Source organism: Dasypus novemcinctus, chromosome 9 (genome assembly GCF_030445035.2).
Source record: "Dasypus novemcinctus isolate mDasNov1 chromosome 9, mDasNov1.1.hap2, whole genome shotgun sequence".
In the NCBI taxonomy this organism is placed as follows: domain Eukaryota; kingdom Metazoa; phylum Chordata; class Mammalia; order Cingulata; family Dasypodidae; genus Dasypus; species Dasypus novemcinctus.
Genome location: NC_080681.1, coordinates 123,572,633 through 123,591,109, shown reverse-complemented (window position 1 = coordinate 123,591,109; position 18,477 = coordinate 123,572,633). Strand labels below are relative to the sequence as shown.

General features: G+C 55.4%; 1 protein-coding gene across 3 annotated transcripts in view; it reads right to left on the bottom strand.

The window, feature by feature from the left end:
• The window catches only part of CTNNBIP1 (catenin beta interacting protein 1), a 52,302-nt gene that overhangs the window by 20,288 nt on the left and 13,537 nt on the right, over nucleotides 1–18,477 (bottom strand). The window contains exons 1-2 of one of the 3 annotated variants that reach the window (XM_058304460.1): nucleotides 4,697–4,743; nucleotides 4,478–4,563 (exon numbers count right to left, since the gene is read on the bottom strand). The gene's annotated coding sequence lies outside the window, so the exon portion shown is untranslated. Of the gene's footprint in view, nucleotides 1–492; nucleotides 1,685–4,477; nucleotides 4,564–4,696; nucleotides 4,744–18,477 lie in introns of those variants that run through there. The other 2 variants (XM_058304462.2, XM_058304461.2) reach the window with 2 other exon arrangements.

Below are 18,477 nucleotides of genomic sequence, written 5' to 3'. Positions count from 1 at the left end.
TGCCTCGGAGCTTCTTTCTGAGCAGGGCCAGCTGCCTGGTTCCTCCGCCTCCCCTCTGCCCAGCCAGCCAGACCGAGCAGGAGGAGGGGGCCCTGCCCCTGTTGCCTCTGTGCAGGATGCCGCCTGGCCCAGGGAGACCGACTCTACCTTCCAGCCACCCCCTCGCCAAGCCTCCTGCCTGCTAGCCACTTTTCCCAGTTAGGGCATGTGGCACAAGAAATCTCAAAGTGTCCAGGCTTCCACAGCAAGCAGCTTCCATGGGAGCTGCAGTGACATGCTCAGAGGCAGTGGCTGCGGCTTTCAGCTCTAGAAACCATGAGATCAGGACCCGCCCCCCAAACACCGAGCAGCTCCCTCAGCCAAGGCCCTTGATGCGTTCCAGAGGCCAGCTCCTGGGATGGGCTCCAAAGAGTCCCTCGACGGGAGCGGCTGGCCTGGCAGTGAGCGCAGCACCGGCCAGCTCGCTGCACTGCCTGTGCAGGCTCAGCCCACCTGTCGGAGGGTGGCTCCCACGGCGGGTCTCCAGGTGCACCAGTGGGCACTGGTGCTCCGAAAGGTCCCAGGAGAGAAGTCCCAGGGTTTCTTCCCTCCAGGGGGGCCTGAGCGGAGGAGGCCGGCGGGGAGGGGTTTGGGTTACACACTTGCAACTCCTGGATGAGTCAGAAATAACGCAGCAGCTGGTGGGGGTGGAGCCCTAGCAGCCCTGCTGCCAAGGAGCTGCACTTGGAGCCTCCGCACACCCGGCCATCCCCCGGGAGCTCACGGGCCCTGGACCAGCAGGCTCTCCTGGCCAGGCAGCTCTCCTTGCACAGGGCAGATGCCAAAACGTGGAGCGGCCCAGGCAGCAGCCTCCTGGGGGTGCCTGTCAATGCCTGTTCCCCATAAGCTAATGGGGACCCTCTCCCAAAGAGCCCACCAATAAGCTAAAAACGGGCAAGTTGGGGCTTAAGTAACAGCTGTGTGCTGTGTGCTGGAGGTGGCCGGGGGTTCCTTCCGGTGCCTTCATTTCCCTAGTTCTTCTGTCTGCTCCCTTTCACCTCTACCTGGGCTCAGGAAAGGGCCTAATTAAAAACTGGAAACTGGGAACTGGGATAACCGGCCAAAACGGCCTCTCAGGAGAGGGCTGGGCTGTGGGCACACCGGTACAACCCCGACTGCCTAGCCCAGCTGAGCTGGAAAGCTGGGTCTTAGCTGACCCATCCTTACCCCATTTTTCAACTTCCTTCCACCCGCCCCACAAAGCACTGATGTTGGGGCAGCACTTGATTCTCACACACGCCCATGGCCCTGGCACCACGGCCTGTGGCCACTCTGGGAGCTGCTCTCCTCCCCCTTCCCCATGGCGGCCACCAACTCCCAAACCCCACGCTTCCTTTCTCGTCCTTTTCTCTACACAGTGGCCAGAAAAGTCTTAAAAAATAGAACAGATGGCATCACTCCCAGGCTTAAGGTAAATTTTACAGTCCCTGCCAGGGCCTGCCAGGCCTGCCAGTCCATTTCTAGAACATGCCAAGATGCTCTTTCCCCAGAAGCCTCTGTACTGGGAGTTTCCTCAGCCTGGAACAGGCTCCTTTTCATCCCTCAGGCCTCTGTGTAAAGACGGCTCCTCAGCGGAGCTCCCGGGTTCTTCTCTGAAGCAGCTGCTGTGCTCCCCACCCCGTCCTGCTCCACACAGGCTGCGTCTTCTGGGGCTGAGTCTCCGGAAGGTTCTTGTTTGAGCGCGCGTGCGCTGTCTCTCTCCTGCCTCTGGAAAAGGCCGTGCGTCTGCTTAGCTCGCGCTGTGCTCCCTCAGAGCTCGGGCTGAGTGGAATGTGGAGAAAGCCTGTGCCTAAGCTTTCCCCGCCCTACAAGAGCCACATCCATTTAGGACCCGATGTCAAGTTAAAAGAGACCAAAGTACCTAACCTGCGCTCCTAAAACCAAAGCACTCTGACTCCTGAGTGAGTTGTGTGCCGTGGACAGATGTGCAATCAGAGGACAACGGAAACGCTCCCCAAGCCTTCCGGGCTGGCGCACGGGCATTCGGGGTGACAGCCTTCCTTCTGCGCTGCGCCCAAGGGCTGGTTTCTTCACGGCGCTCGCTTCGCGGAATGCCAGGAGCCTGCCACTAGGTGTCGCCACACACAAAAGAACCGGAGGCGGGTGGGCGCCCCCTGCTGCCCCCACCCCCAGGCGCCCAGAGCCCAGTGGCCACCTGTCCTGGCCCGCTGTCGAAGCCAGTCCCAGGCCAGCCCTACTGGGCAAGGATCTGGGTCTGTTTTTCAGTGCATGGCAGCAGCCCCGGGCCCTCAGGGTCCTGGTACACAGGAGGAGCTCACGGAAGGAACAGCTGTTCCACACCCCAGAATCCTCTTCCATGGGGCCTATTGAGAGCAGAATTCTGCTCTGTCCAGCTCTCCCTGCCCCTGGCACACCTTCCCCTGGGCAGCCCCCTGCCAAGCCGCATCCCCTCCCACCCTGACCCGGGGCCTCCCACACCTCCCGCGGCGGCTGGGTGGGGGTGGCGCCTGCGTACTGTCACTTGCACAGGTTTCCCTGGCAGAGACCAATTCTTAAGCCGACTCTTCTTGCTTCAGGGCATGCTCTTAACATGTCGTTTCTAAAATTCCTGCTTGTCTGGTATTCTCTGAGCTGCAACTAAGAGCTGATTCGGCCCTGTTGCCTAAGCGAGAGAACACACCCTGGGCTGGATCTGGGGCAGAATGGAGGCCTCCGCACGCCAGTCCAGACGGACTGGAAACATTCCACCTGGTGTGCACGAGTCCACCCACACAAAACCTGCAGCAGGGGTGTCGATGTCAGAAAACTGACAATGGAGAGGAATAACTCATACTCAACACAGCACAGACGTTTCAGGCACTGGCAGGCTCCAGGTACCCATTAAAGTGCTTGGGGCTGCTGCCTACCCAGGCAAACCTGCTATTAATTTTTCATCCAATTCTGACAAGCATCAGATTAACTACACTTGAGGATTCTTCTCCCCTGTAGGGATCAAGAACGGGGCTTCATTAGATGCGTTTAAATTACATAAGCTCAAACAGCCAGTAATTTAGACACACTCATTATTCACCTGGTCCTCTGATGCAGATCTGAAAGCCCATGCCTCTAAGTGACGATCTCCCAGCTAAACCAATAAACACCCCAGCTCTGTGTTTTCTGTTCTAAATCCTAAGACAGTCCCTCAGTGTCAGCTGCTCCAGGCAGAGACAGAACTATTCTCTCTCTCTGAAGACACAGCATTCTGCAATCTGACTTGGGAGAGACACAGATGGGGCAAAAAAAGAAAAATGTAACAAAAGAAAGAGGTAACTATGAACTATCCTCATGGACAGTGAGCAGAACAGTCGGTGGCTCAACAGTCAGCCAGTGACACCTGTGGGTGGAGAAATGTGGATGCGATCCCAGAAAATTCTATCTGATGGGGGTAACTGCAATGAAGAGCTGTGGAGGTGCGAACATTCACCCCGGCATGTGGAGGCACCCCCCATCCGCTTCCTGTCGGTCTGAGCCCCCGTCTCTGCTGGAGGAAAGGATGGTTAGGAAGCAGCTCCCAACAACTGTAAAGAACCGGTACCAAGCACGGCCCTGGTCAGCGTGGGGGGCCACAGTGCATCCTCTGGGAGATGCCAAGGTCATGTGTGAGAGGCACCCTTAGCTGCCACTCTAAAAATGCCTCTGGGTGACCAATCTCTCCCAAGAGGGCGTTCTCCAACTTTTCAGCAGCTGGCCTCACTGTAGAAGAATCGGGGGGCGGTGGAGGAGGAGCAAGGCTGCTGACTTCTGTGTGCAGCAATCACAGGCTGCGAGCTCTGGGCGCTCACGTGCGTCTCTCTGGGAAGTGCAGCCCATCCTCGTAAACAGCTTTGAAAGCTGGCCTCCCCTTGACAGGCACAAGTGGCCCTGAATACAAACGCGGCCGCCTGCTCTCATTTGTATGTATAAACTTCAAGTCAATGCTGTTTACACACCCACACTTATATAAATTTGAATATACACTGGTACCCAGGGTGGTCCTGCACCTGCTAGGAAAACACCCAGAAACTTCAGCTGGGCCAGACACCCGGAGAAGTCCTTTAGAGAGACAAGCCGCATCTCTGCCCGTGGGCTGTGGGTCCCAGCACTTCATTTTAAAACAAATTGAGAGATATTTCAAATGTTTACATTTAAAAATGTACATTTACATGGTGTATATTTGCAGTATACAAAAAATAGAATGTAATATAATCATAGGATTCAGAGTAAAACATAATACTAATTTCAGAGTCTTCACGTGTCTTAACAGCCTAAAAGATCATCCACCCTAAGAACCTGTACATCTGAGAAATGGGCATTACTGGGCACAGCAGAGAGAGGACACTAAGTGAATTCCCTCCTCAGTCGGTCCTGGAGCATCCTGGGGGCTTCCGAGGCCCCGAGACCCCCCTCCCCAGCCCCGTTCTGCAGCCACATTAACACAGCCCTTCCTGGGGGTCCTTACCTGCTTCTGGAAATTGACCTCAGGCAAACAGCTGCTCAACTGTGACAGGCAAGGCTGTGGCCAGGGAGAACTAGGAAGGTGTCGTCCTGTGGAAACACAGACCAGCCGTCACGAGGAGTGGGGAGGGCCCGTGGTGGCCACAGCGGGACCTGGAGCGCAGGCGCCACGCCAGGGGCCCGGCCCGGCTCACAGCGACAGGACTGCCGTGGCCCGAAATACCTGTGTGTCTGGCCGGCCCAGGGAACCTGCAGCAACAGCTCTGGGACAAGGTGCTGACTGCAGCTCTGCTTGCCTGTCATTTCCGGCCAAAGCAGGTCACCGCACCCCCCCTCCCCTGGGTTTAGTCACTCTGCGTGACTCTGAGGTGTCGTGGGCCAGAATGAATCACCCCAGGACACAGCTGCGATGGTCTTCCACCTGCCAAGTCTCACTCGACAAGCGCAGCGCAGCTACGGCGGCCCACCGCCTCTCGTGGGCTCAGACGTGAACTTCTACAACCGTGTGTGTAAACGTGAACCAACACAACACATATTACACACACACACATGCACGTACACCCCAGCGGCAGACAGCTGGCGGGCCTGCAGCCTGGCCCCGCGTCTGCTTGCCCTGAGCACACCTCCTCCAGACATCAGAACCCTGCCTTCCCGGCTGGGGTCGCCCACACGAGACCTTGCCATTCGGGCCACATGTACGGCCTCACCTCCCCGGGGTGGGGGGCGGCCACGGCGGGCCACGGGCAGGAAGCACTGGGGGGCGGGCTGGGGCTGGGGCAGCCGGGGAATCTTGCTTTGTGAGCCCGCGCCTCCCCCAGGGCCCCTGATTTAAAGGTGCCAGCCGGGAGGACGGAGGGCTGGGGTGGGTCTGCAATGCCCTTAGCCTCAGGGGATCCGAAACTGAGGTCTGCAGAAGCCTCTTCATAGGGGGGTGCAGGGCCTGGGGGGTCTCTGGGAGCCTTTTGCACTGCCTTCACTTTACTTTCGCCAAGAAAGCTGCTCACTGACCCGGGGGGCCGAGGACAGCAAGCTTTCCAGAGCAAGTGAGATTTTAAAAGCCTCCGCTCGAGGGAGACATCACAGCGACCCCAAGTCATTGTTCAGCCCGTGGCTGGCCCTGGGATGGGGCACCCGCCACCCACCACTGCCCCCCCCCAGCCAGCCCTACAGGAATAGATCGTTTATAGCAAGTAATTGCTCTTTTCAGCCCTCTCAGTATCAAAGCACTGAAATACCAAGGAACCCTGGGGAACATTCCACCCAAGTCCCCACATTCCTTCAAAATGAGATGAAAAGGGGCAGCCTCTCCTGCTCCTGCAGGGCTCTGGTGTCTTCATTTAGCACGAGCTACAGGGCTCCGATGCTCCAAGAGCCCCTGGCGACTTTTGTCCTGGCGGCTTTCAGGGAAAGGGGGCAAAGGCAGGCTGTGGCGCTCCTCCCCAGGGACGCACAGCCCTTTCGTAATCCATCAGATGATGCTACCATAGACGGGAAGGCATGGAGGGCCCCGGCCCCGGGCAGGAAGCCTGCTCCAGGAGCCAGATCCAGTGGCCTGAGGCTGGCCGCTGCCCTCCTGGGTGCTTCACTGTGTCCTCCATGAAAAGGTGACCACGGTCTCCGCCACAATGACCCCTGGTGGATATGATGAGTACGGGGCCGCTGTGCTCACAAGGGCCCCACATCGGTTCATGACTCCACGGTGCTGCCCTGAAATTCTTAATACCTTTGAGCAGGGGCCTGGTGCTGGGCCGGCAAGCTGTGGCTCGTCTGCACAACGGTAAAGGAGGTCCGGGAGCCTCTCACGCTGCCACGGGCCTCGCTGCCTTAAGTCGACACTGTGTGGCCTCAGGGATGCGCTACAACCTTCCCAGGGGCACGCAGCCCTGAGCAGGCCTGGGAAGGAGGCGGTGCCAAGGCCAGCATGGCACTGAGCTGCCAGCAGGCGACCCAACAGCTGAGGAAGGTGCGCTGCACCAGACAGACAGAGAGAGCACAACGATGGGTGATAATGGCCCAAAAAGAGATGCCCGGGAAGACACAAGCACTTCCTGAATGCTGGCCACGTGCCTGCGCCCAGAGCAGTGAGTGGCTGAGTGACAGTGTGTGCACAACTCAGCGAGAGCAGAGGAAGGAGGGATGCCACTGGGGGAACTGCAGCTGGGTCCTTTTTTTTTTTAAAGATTTTTTTTTTAAATTTCTCTTCCCTGCCGCCCCAGGTGTCTGCTCTCTGTGTCCATTCGCTGTGTGTTCTTCTGTGTCCACTTGGATTCTTGTCAGTGGCACCTGGAATCTGTGTCTCTTTTGGTTGCGTCATCTTGCCGCGTCAGCTCTCCGTGTGTGTTGAATGGCGCCTGCACATTTTTCACGCTGGGCGGCTCTCCTTATGGGGTGCACTCCTTGCGCGTGGGGCTCCCCTGCACGGGGGACACCCCTGCATGGCAGGGCACTCCTTGCGCGCATCAGCACTGCGCGTGGGCCAGCTCCACACGGGTCAAGGAGGCCCGAGGTTTGAACTGTGGACCTCCCATGTGGTAGGTGGACGCCCTATCAGTTGGGCCAAATCCGCTTCCCTGTAGCTGGGTCTTGAAGGATGAAGAGGAGTTTGCAGGGCAGGGAGGAAGGGGAAAGGCACTGCCAGCACAGGGACTAGCACGTTAGAAGGCATGGAAGGTCATTCAGCCACTAAACAAATAACTGCTGAGCAACGCTGTTCCTGTTACCTGCCAGCCCTTATTCTAGGCATCGAGGGTACACAGGTGCGCAAAGCGGACCTGGCCCACGGAGGGGGAGGGGCTCCCGTGAGTGGGGGAGCCCGACATTCATCAAGCCTCCCCCAGGTAATCGGTCCTTAGACGTGATAAATGATATGGGATGTAAGTGGGAGGGGTCCTGAGGGTCGCAGGGGGCCTCACCTGCCCCGGGGACCTGGGAAGGCATGCCCAGAGGCTGGGGTCTGAAGGATGAGGAGCTGGGGTGGGGTCGGCTTCCAGGCAGGGGTGAGGCGAACAGGAGCTAAAGCACTTCCGTCTCTTAAGGAGGAGAAGGAGCATTTCAGCTGACGGAGACAGGGTGGCGTGTGAGCTCTACCCCACCAGCATGGCTGCAGCCTGGAGGGGGCAGGGCTGAATGCAGGGGAGCGGAGGGGAGAGCAGGGAGGGAGGGGCTCCACTGGACCGGATGGGAGCCAGGCCCGGGCTGGGGGTGACAGGGAAGGACTGGGAGGGCTAGGAGGGCTGTGGGCACCTTGGCAGGCCAAATGGCAGGAGAGGCACTTAAGAGCCGGGGCTGCAGCCGGGGCTGGGAACAGTGGAGGGAGGTGGGGGGAGGTGGAGGAGGCTTGGAGGAGCAGGCTGGACGCTAGGGCTGGGGTTTAGAAAGCAGAGGAATGAGACTGTGCTACAGGGAACATCTGCAAAGCTTCTGGGAACAGAATCAAACCGTGGCGAGGAAACCTCCAGGGCACTTCTGGGGGGTACCTGGCCTGGCAGCCAGGGGAGGGGGGGCCTCGGGATGAAGGTACGGCAAGGGGAGGGAGAAGCGAGGTGGGCCGCCGGAAGGCAGGCCGTTCCTGGGGCACACAGTGCCGTCAGGGCACGGATGGTGGCCGGGGCTGGAGCAGGAGGACGCGCAGGAGAGGAAGTGCGGGGCACCTGCTCTGAACGCTTCCGCGCTATGAGAAGTCAACCTGCCAGTGAGGGGCATCGAGTCCTGGTCTACCAGGAGGAGAGGGGTCTTCTGAGGGGATGGACACTCGATGGGGAGAAGAGTCCGGAGAGGAGCAATGGACGGTGGCCGTTTGGCGTGGGCTCCTGAGACAGTGTCCTGGCTCTGCCGCTCACCGGCCATGTGGCCTGGGGGGCAGTGCTCATTCATTCAGCACACGCACTGAGCACCTACTAAATCCCAGGCAGTGTCAGTGAGAAAGCAGTCACAGACCCTGTGTACACGCTAGAGAGAGGGCAGAGCAGACACCAGCAAGCCGTGATCAATGGGGATAATACAGGATGGAAGAAGGCAGCAGGGCCCTAGGCAGGGCCGGGGAGGGGAAGGGGGACAAGGGTGCAACTTGCAATAGGTGGGGGGGCCTTCCTGAGACAGACTGGGGGCAGGGCACCCCCAGGGAAGAGCAGGGACAGGGGCTGTGTGGGAGCTTTCGAAAGTGTGTGTTGCAAGGAAGGCGGGGCAAGCGAGAATGGGGCGCAGGGGCCTCTGTGAGGGCCCCGACCTTGGCGAAAAGGGAAGCGACTACAGGGCTGTGAGCAGAGGAGCCCTGGTCTGACCTGGCTCTCAGCAGGGCAACCCTGGCAGCCAACACAAACGAACCAACACAAACGAAGAGGCTTTGGTGCCCAGAGGCAGAGAAGGGCGCCCGAGGCGGCCGGGGGTGGGGCTGGGAACCTGGGCAGAGGACACTGGTGCCTCAGGCGGGGGGGGGGGGGGGCGGCGGGATGGCAGCGGGGTGCAGCGGCTGGGGTTGGGATACTCATACAGGCAGAACACAGCCTCGCCAGGGGACCAAGTGTGGGGGGCGCGAGAGCGGGGGCAGGCAGCGACCCCAGGTTTTCAGGCTGAGAAACTGAAGGTGGGCGTTTTTGGACACTTTAGGGCCTTTCCCATCTCTGAGTGTCAGTTTCCCATCTGTAAAATGGGGGTGATAATGTGCCTGCCCCAAGGGCTGCCTGTGAGGATGACGCAAGGTGGCACAGCACGTACGTGGCACAGGGCCTGGTACCAGCAAGCGCTCCGCAGTGCTGACTAACGGAAAGACTCAGAAGAGGCACAGGTGTGTCAGCGATATCGCATCACAGGGTGGGCAGGGGGGAGTGGGTGGGAAGGTCTGAACAAGAATTCAAAGTAGTAACCCCCCACTCGCCTCCTCTCCTCCCCTTTCCCTCCCCATCTGCCCAGCGGTGCCCACGTGGCTGAGAAATGACAGCTGGGCAGGCCCTCCCTTCCCAGCCCTGGACACTTTAAGAGGGCTCCTCGGCCTCAGCACCAGGGACATTTGGACCGGGGGACTCTGGGCTGTGCAGGATGTTAGCAGCAGCTCTGTCTCGACCACTAGATGCACAGAGCACCCCTGGCCAAGCCATGGCAATGAGAAGTCTCTCCAGATACCGCCACATGCCCCTGGGGGGGCAAAGCGGCCCCTGGTTGGGAACTGCTGCCTTAAAGGAATAGCTGACACAGATTTTGGGCTTACTGTTTGCCCGGCGCTGTTCTCAAGCCTCCCGTATTATTACGACCTTCACAGAAATAACCCTACCGGGTTTTACGAATGAGGACACGGAGGCACAGGGAGATGACACAACTCACCCACGATCCCCCAGCCCATCTGTGCTAGAGCGGGATTCAAACCCAGGTCACGGGCCCTTAACCATGACACCATGTGCTCACCAGTGTACAAGTAAATGAAGAAAATCAGGTTGGCGGCTGGGACTGAGCCTGCTGGGAGTCACACTCCACGGGGCGCTGCGTCCCAGCAGGGGAGAACTTGCCCACGCTGCCCTCCAGCAGTTAAATGGCAGCCCCCAGGCCTGCCAGCCTCCTAAGCAACCCACCTTAATTAACAAGTGTCCCCAGCGCGCTTGGCCAGCACGGGCCCTGCAGGCCTGCCAATGGCACCGCGCCCGGGACGCGCTGGAGGAGTGCGCGCAGCTCACGCCTGCTCCAGAGCTCCTTCCCGCTCCCTGAGAGGCAGGCGCGGGGCAGGTGTAGGGAATTACTGCTGTGGCAGAGCATTTCCTGAGGGCACAGTGTCAGGCCCGCTCGGTATGCTGTGCATGGTCTCAGTTTTAGTCCTCGCGACAAGCCTGCAAGGTGGGAGTTATTTCCATTTTACAGATGGGGAATCAGAGGCTCAGAGAGGGTAAGTGGCCTGTCCAAGGGCAGAGCCTGAATTTGAATCCATTCTTACCCTACATGGTTCTGGCCTCCTCTGGCTCAGAAACTGACAGAAGAATTGTCCATTTTCACCAACAGGAAAAAAGAGAGCCAGAGCCCAAACTACTACCAACCAAAGAACAACCAGAATTTAAGAGAAGGCAGCAGGGAAGCAGATGTGGCTCAACTAGTAGGGCGCCTGCCGACCACACGAGAGGTCCCAGGTTCAGGTCTAGTGCCTCCTAAAGAAGAAGAGCAGACGCCGCACCTGCCCACCCGCCGCAAAGAGCTGGACGCCTAAGTGAGTAGACGCTGCAGCCTGTCGTGGATGTGGTCAGGCTGTTGGGCACCTGCCTCCCATGTGGGAGGTCCTGGGTTTGGTTCCCGGTGCCTCCTGGAGAAGGAGAGCACACAATGAGCAGACGGCAGAGAGAACTATCTGGGAGGGGGGGGATATATAAAAAAATTAAAAGTAAATAAATAATGATAATAAAAAAAGACAAGGCAGCCGAGCAACTACGTACAGTGAATGGCCTTGATGGGATCCAGGTTTGGGGGGAGGGGGAGGCATGGACCATAAAGGCCATTATTGTGCAATTGGGGAAAATGTAATAGGAAGTATTTATTAGAGAATAATATTGTATCAGTGTTACATTTGTTGAATGTGATAATTAAATTATATTGTGTTACATTGGAAAATATCCTTGTTCCTTAGAGACATAGGCTGAAGTATTTTTTTTTTAACATTTATTTTTTATTTATTTCTCTGCCCCCACCGCCCCCGTTGTCTGTTCTCTGTGTCTATTTGCTGTGTCTTCTTTTTTTTTAAAGATTTATTTATTTATTTAATTTCCCCCCTCCCCTGGTTGTCGGTTCTCTTTGTCTATTTGCTGCGTCTTGTTTCTTTGTCCACCTCTGTGGTCGTCAGCGGCATGGGAAGTGTGGGTGGCGACATTCCTGGGCAGGCTGCACTTTCTTTCGCGCTGGACGGCTCCCCTCATGGGTGCACTCCTTGCGCGTGGGGCTCCCCTACGCGGGGGACACCCTTGCGTAGCACGGCACTCCTTGCGTGCATCAGCACTGCACATGGGCCAGCTCCACACGGGTCAAGGAGGCCCGGGGTTTGAACCGCGGACCTTCCATGTGGTAGGCGGACGCGCTAACCACTGGGCAAAGTCTACTTCCCAGGCTGAAGTATTTAAGGGTGAAGTGTCTCAGTGCTAAAAACTTACTCTCAACTGATACAGAAAAAAAACGTGTGTGTGTGTGTACAGAGACAGAGGAGAGAACAGGTGAGCAAATATGGCCAAATAATAACAATTGCTGAATCTAGGTAAATATGGATGTTCACCACACTATTCTTTGAACTTTTCTATAGATTTTGAAGTCAAAATTAAAAGTTTGGAGAAAATTAAAAAGCCCCTTGGAAATGGTAACACAGGCAATGGGGAAAGGCTGGCCGCCCGCCCTGCCCAAGGCCCTCAGTGTGTGGCATCCTGTCTGTCCCATCGTGGGTCACCCCACGTAGCCATGGCTGGGCCTTCTCCTTGCCCATGGCCAGTGCGCAGCCAGGGGGGCAATCAGGTCCCCAAGTCACCTCAGCTTTCACACCCAGGCTGCCGACCTCATTCCCAACGTGTCAGCTGCTCTGAATGAAGGCCTGACAGTGAACGTTCTGGAAGCAGTAAAATCAAATCAGCCTGATGTGATTCAAAGCAGATCTCACTGCAACCAGAGACAGCCCGTCCACGCCCCCAGGCCCCTGTCCTGACAGAGGCCCCAGCATGGGGCAGCACGGTCAGCCTGGGAGGGCTGGCATCCTCCTTCCCTTGACCGACACTGGCACGCGCACACACACACGCAAGCCCCACAAGCCGCTCTCGACACACACACACGCAAGCCCCACAAGCCGCTCTCGACACACACACACACACACGCGCACGCAAGCCCCAGGAAATGGCAAAGCACTGAACCTGCCTCAAGACAGCTTCCCCGAGGCCCGCCCTGCACGGGCCCGGCGGTCAGACCCCAGGGCTGCACCGCATTCCCTCCGTGCTGGTGATCCTCAAGACGATTTTGCCCAATGGGGGGTACTTGGCACTGTCTGGAGACATTTTTGATGGTCATGCCTGGGAGGATGCTACTGGGCAGGGGCCAGGGATGCTGCTAAATATCCAACAATGCTCAGCTCAGCCACCCCCCCCAAAGAATATTGGCCCCAAATGCCCATGGGCACGGCAGAGAAACTCTGCTCTGTGGCCATCTCAGAGTTGTGAAGGGCCCCAGGCTCCTGCAACACCTCTGGGCCTTTGCCCGTGCTGTTCCCCTGCCTGGAAGGCCCTTCCCACACTCATTCGGGAGAACAAACCCCACTTACTCCTCTCTGTCCAGCCACTGCTGCTGTGGTCTTCCTTGGGACCCGTGTCCTCACGTCTGCCTCCCCAGGGAATGGCACCTGGTCATCTGCTCATCCGTGTCCACCACCAGGCTGGGGGCTGAGGGCGGACCTCGGGGTGGTTTTAAGAAAGACCTTCCTAGTCCCAGGCAACCTTATTCACAGAGATATTAAAAGTCCCGGGAAGCGGACATGGCTCAACTGATAGAGCGTGCGCCTACCATATAGGAGGTCCAGGCTTCAATCCTGACCCGGCCTCCTGACCCGTGTGATGAGCTGGCCCACACGCAGTGCTGCTGCCACATGCAAGGAGGGCCATGCCATGCAGGGGTGTCCCCGTGTAGGGGTCCCCCACGCTCAAGGAGTGTGCCCTACAAGAAGAGCTGCCCCGCATGAAAAAAGCGCAGCCCGCCCAGGAGTGGTGCCACACACATGGAGAGTTGACATAGAAAGATGATGCGACAGAAAAAGAGGTGCAGTATCCCAGTGCCGCCGGATAATGCAAGCGGACACAGAAGAACACACAGAGAATGGACACAGCAGATAATGGGGGGGGAGGGAAGAGGAATTTTTTAAAAAGTACCCGCATCTTTCATTAACTATGATTCTCATATAATTCTTAAGAGTAGGAGTTGAGACGTTTTTTCAGGTCTCCAATATTTTTGTGGACCTTGGAAAGCTTATAGGGTCCTCGGTTCTATGCCAAAGAATCTTGATGGATAGAACAATCGGGCCCAGCTACTGCTCAAGAAATGTGTGTTGGTGGTGGACGTGGCCCAGTGGTTAGGGTGTCCACCTACCACATGGGAGGTTCGCGGTTCAAACCCCGGGCCTCCTTGACCCGTGTGGAGCTGGCCCACGCGCAGTGCTGATGCGCGCAAGGAGTGCTGTGCCACGCAGGGGTGTCCCCCGCGTAGGGGAGCCCCACACACAAGGAGTGCGCCCCGTAAGGAGAGCCGCCCAGCACAAAAGAAATTGCAACCTGCCCAGGAATGGCGCTGCACACACAGAGAGCTGACATAACAAGATGCAACCAAAAGAAACACAGATTCCCATGCCGCTGACAACAACAGAAGCGGACAAAGACGACGCAGCAAAACAGACACAGAGAACAGAACCAGGGTGTGGGGGGGGGGGAGGGGAGAGAAATAAATAAATAAATCTTAAAAAAAAAAAAAAGAAATGTGTGTTGAATGAATGAACAGATGAAGAAGGCTTGCTGGACTCCCTTGCAAACCACAAAGGAAGCCCCCAGCCTTAGAATGTCCTCACCTGGGATAATTCTAAAACAACAAAGAATTCAAGGAGCCTGTGGCATATGTATAATTTATATAACTGGATTGGTGTAAGGCACCTGCTTAGACCTTCTGGTTCTTCCATCCCACTGACAGCCCCTGTTCTGCTGAGAACATGCCAACAGGAAGGGAATTTTGTGCTTTCTGAGGGTCGCAGCTGGCCGCATGAGGACCCCCCATCCTGGGCCCAGTCGTCAGGCTCTGTTGTTCTGACCTAGGAGACAGGCAGTGGTTTTATCTACACACAGTAGCAGAATAAGGACAGAAGGAGAGAAAGGCACTTTGGGCCTAATTTTTTTTTTTCTATTTCATTTTATTCTTTGTATTGGCTTTTTTAAAAAAGATTCATTTCTCTCCCCCCTCCTTCCCCACCCCCATTGTCTGCTCTCTCTGTCCATTCGCTGTGTTTGTCTGTGTCCGCTTGTATTCTCATCAGGTGGCACTGGGGATCTGTGCCTCTCTCTCTTTTTTTTTATTACTTCCCCCCTCCCTTGAAGCTTGCTTGCTGTCTGCTCTCTGTGTCCATTTGCTGTGCATTCTTCGTGTGTCTGTATTTTATTTTTATTTCCGCCCCCCCTTGCGGCTTGCTTGTTGTCTGCTCTGTGTCCATTCGCTGCGCGCTCTTCTGTGTTTTTACTTGTCTCCCTTTTTGTTGTGCCACCTTGCTGAGTCAGCTCTCTGTGACACCTGTGGGCTGGGTGGCACTCCGCAGCGCTTGCAAGCTGGCAGCTCTTCACAGCATGCAGGTGAGCCTGCCTTCACAAGGAGGCCCTGGAATGTGAACCCAGGGCCTCCCATATGGTAGACCAGAGCCCAACTGTTTGAGCCACAGCCACTTCCCCTGTGTCTTTTTGTTGCATCATCTTGCTGCATCAGCTGCCTGTGTGTGTGGCACCACTCCTGGGCGGGCTGTGGTTTCACGCAGGGCAGCTCTCCTGTGCAAGGGCCACTCCTTGTGCAGGGAGCACCCTTACACAAGGGCATCCCTGCGTGGGCCGGCACTCCTTGCACACAGCAGCACTACATGTGGGCCAGCTCACCACACAAGCCAGGAGGCCCTGGGTATCGAACCCTTGGACCTCCAATATGGTAGGTGGATGCTCTATCTGTTAAGTCATATCCACTTCCCTGGCCCAATTTTAAAAGAGATTCTTTTTTTCTTCCCAGAGAAGAGCTGGAGCCCTACAAGCTGAAAAAGTCAGAGCCCGAAACCTCAAGTCAGGAACCAGTGCATCTATACAGTTCTCTACAGATTTTCCTCTAATTCAGTCTGACCTGTGACCTTCAGCCTCTGGCAGGTTTCACCGGGATGGATGATGCAGAATGCAGAGCCCTCATCTACGCATTACTGAATGTCAGGCTCTCCCGTGGGTGCAGCCCAAGGGCTCCCAGGTGGGCCTTCCCTGCAGGCTGTGCACCTGGCAGGAAGCTTCCCAGGGTGAGAAGTGGTGGCAGAACAACGGCTTCTCTCTAGTAACCTGGACTAACACCAGATGCCCCCTGGCATGCTGGTGAAGCCCCCGAGGGAAAACTCAACTGCATTTCTGGTTCATCTTTTAGAGCCCAAGTTGAAGTCACCTTAAGGCTGGAGGGACCAGTTCCAAGGCTAATGATTCCAGGGAGGGGCCTGGAAGTGTCACAGAGCTTGGGTCACCACCAGAGAACGAGGCCAGAATGGAAACTTCAACCAATGGAAGCTCTCGACCCCACTACCCACAGCTATGCCAACCACTTTGCCTTGGAGAGTCACAATTTAACATTTTATTTAAATAAGGGCATTTAAAAGTGAAGTTTTTTTTAAGAGGAAGGGGGAAAAAACTATGCTGTGCTCTTTAATCATACTTTTTGTTTGATTTTTAGAGCAATTAATTGTAGGTTTACAGAAAAATCATGCAGAAAGTACAGTTTCCATACACCCCCCTTATAATTTTCCCTATTATTAACATTTTGCACTACTGTGGTCCATTTGTTACAATTGATGAACCAATATTATTTACATTAGGGTTCACTCTGTGTGTTGTACAGTTATATGGTGGCTTTTCAAAAAATTTTTCATTGTGGTAATATATATACAACATAAATCTTCCCATTTTAACCACTTTCAAGTCTACAACTGAATGGTATTAATTGTAGTTACAATGTTGTGCTACCATCACCATGCTCTATTCCCCAAACCCCAAACAGAAGCCTTACCGCCCCATACCCTATCCCCACCCTGCCCCTGGTAACCTATATTCTAGTTTCTGATTCTATGCTGTGCTATTTATCAGGAGAAGAGGGGTTCCATTTCTATGCGAGCTGAATAAAGGTCCTTTTTTTAAAGAAGGTACAGGGATTGAACTTGAACCCAGAACCTCATACATGAGAAGCAGGTGCTCAACTACCAAGCTATACCTGCTCCCAATGCCAGCTGGTTTTTTCATTTGTTTGCTTTTTTTAGGAGGTACAAGGGATCGAACCTGGGACCTCCTACATGGGAAGCAGGTGCTCAACCACTTGGGCTACATTTGCTTCCCAAAGGTCCTTTTACTCAGAACTGTATTGGTGTGTCCAGGGGCCCTCACACTCACAGGGGCAGACAAGGGCCAGCCCTCCCAGGGCCCCGAGGGTCACCACAGACCATCCAAACACAAGGCTGCCCTTCTCAAAGATCCCCTCCCCATTCTGCTCCCCTCCCTTTGCCTCTCCAATCCCCCCATTGCTTTCTCTCCATTAAAATTTCCTATAATTGGTGGAAATAAACAAGTTTCCTGAACCAGGTTCGCTGCATTCCCTCAGAATCCCAGGGCCCAGAAAACCTCCTGCTTCCGCTGTGAGGATTAGAACATTAAATCAATGGGTCTCCCGCAGGACAAGCCTGCAGAGGTGGCAGCCTGTGGCCTCCTGGCCTCACAGCCAGTGTCCTGCTCGAGGCCCAGTCCTGGGACGGCCATTCCCCAGCCCTGGCTCAGAGGCCCCAGGCATCATCTCCTTGATAAAAAAAAATCTTCCTATCATGCTCTTAAGAACATAAGTTTTAGGGCCTCTTTCCTAGAGCTTCTCGGCATATAAATCCTGCTAATTTGCATAAAAACATACTCATCCTTGCTACAAATTGCAAGGCTTCATTAGAGGCCAGGCATCCAGTGGAGCCACACTGCTTGTTTGTTTGGATAGCTGCTTCTGCCCTATTACACAGAGGCAGGCCCTCCCCTCTCCCTTCCTCTCCAGCTGCCCCCAGCAGAAAATAATCCAAGGAAGGAGGAAACCTCCCCCAAGAGACTGCTTAGGACTCAGTTTCCTTCCTCCCCAAAATGTTTAAGAAGCTGATAATCAAAACGTCTTAAACAAAGACAACGTTGGATTCTCCCGAGCGTTTATTCAGTTAACTCAGTGGGGGGATGTCGCATCAGGGTGAAAACCCCCGATGGCTCAGTGCGCAGGCAAACACCCAGGCTGGGGCTGAGGAGAGGAGGAGGAGTGCAGACCCAGCGCCCAGCACAGCTGGGCATCTGGGTCATCTGGGGGGTGGGTAAAAGGTCAGGGCCTCTGTGCAAAAGCTCAGAAGAGCTGATGGAAGTGGGCTTTGAGGCTGCGGGGGCCGTGGTCCAAGAAACAAACTGTCCCCGTTCCCAATGGGGGCAGGCGTGAACTCCCAGCGCCAGGCACATCCTGATGGACCAGTTCAGAAGCCAAACCCCCGTCATCCATTTGTAATTACAGCCCCATTCCCAAAGCCACAAAACCATTAGTCACCAAACCGCGGAAAGGGGGCACAAGCTCGCAGTAAAGTAGGCCTGTTCGGGCTCCGCTGGCAAAAAGAGTCTTGGTTTTACAGGCCAACTCCTCACCCAAGACTGTCCCATTTCACAAAATGGAACCCAGGGGCCTTTTTACAAGCCCACATACACAGAATTCAAGCAGGACCTGTCCCCTGGCAAAACCTCTCAGCTGAGAAGGAAAAAATTTACAAGGTACGCGAGAGAGGGTGATTGGTTTGATGGCACTCCTGAGGACTAAGAGTTTTTTTAAATAACTAAACTTTTGCAAATTTACTTGGAACACATAACGCAACGTTAAAAAAAAATACAGCTATCGACGTAGAGGAGAAACTCGCTTCCAGAAAAGTCATAGCAGTCTACCAGAAAGATACCTTGTCCTTAAAACGTTCAAGTCCAGAAAAGAATAACTCACAGAGAAAGAAGGCTGAACATGCTGCAAAAGAAAGGGAAAGAAACCAAAAATCCAGGACAATAACCCAGGAGAGCCAGGCAAAGCCAAGGGAGCTGCAACCAAAATAAACTCCCGATGGAACAAAGGGGGTTTTATTTCTTCTCACCTTTTTATTTTGAACATTTTCAAAGCCACAGAAAATCTGAAAGACTAGTACAGTGAACACCCAAATGCCCTTCCCCTGAAGTCACCAATGGTTAACTCTGGCCACGCTTCTGC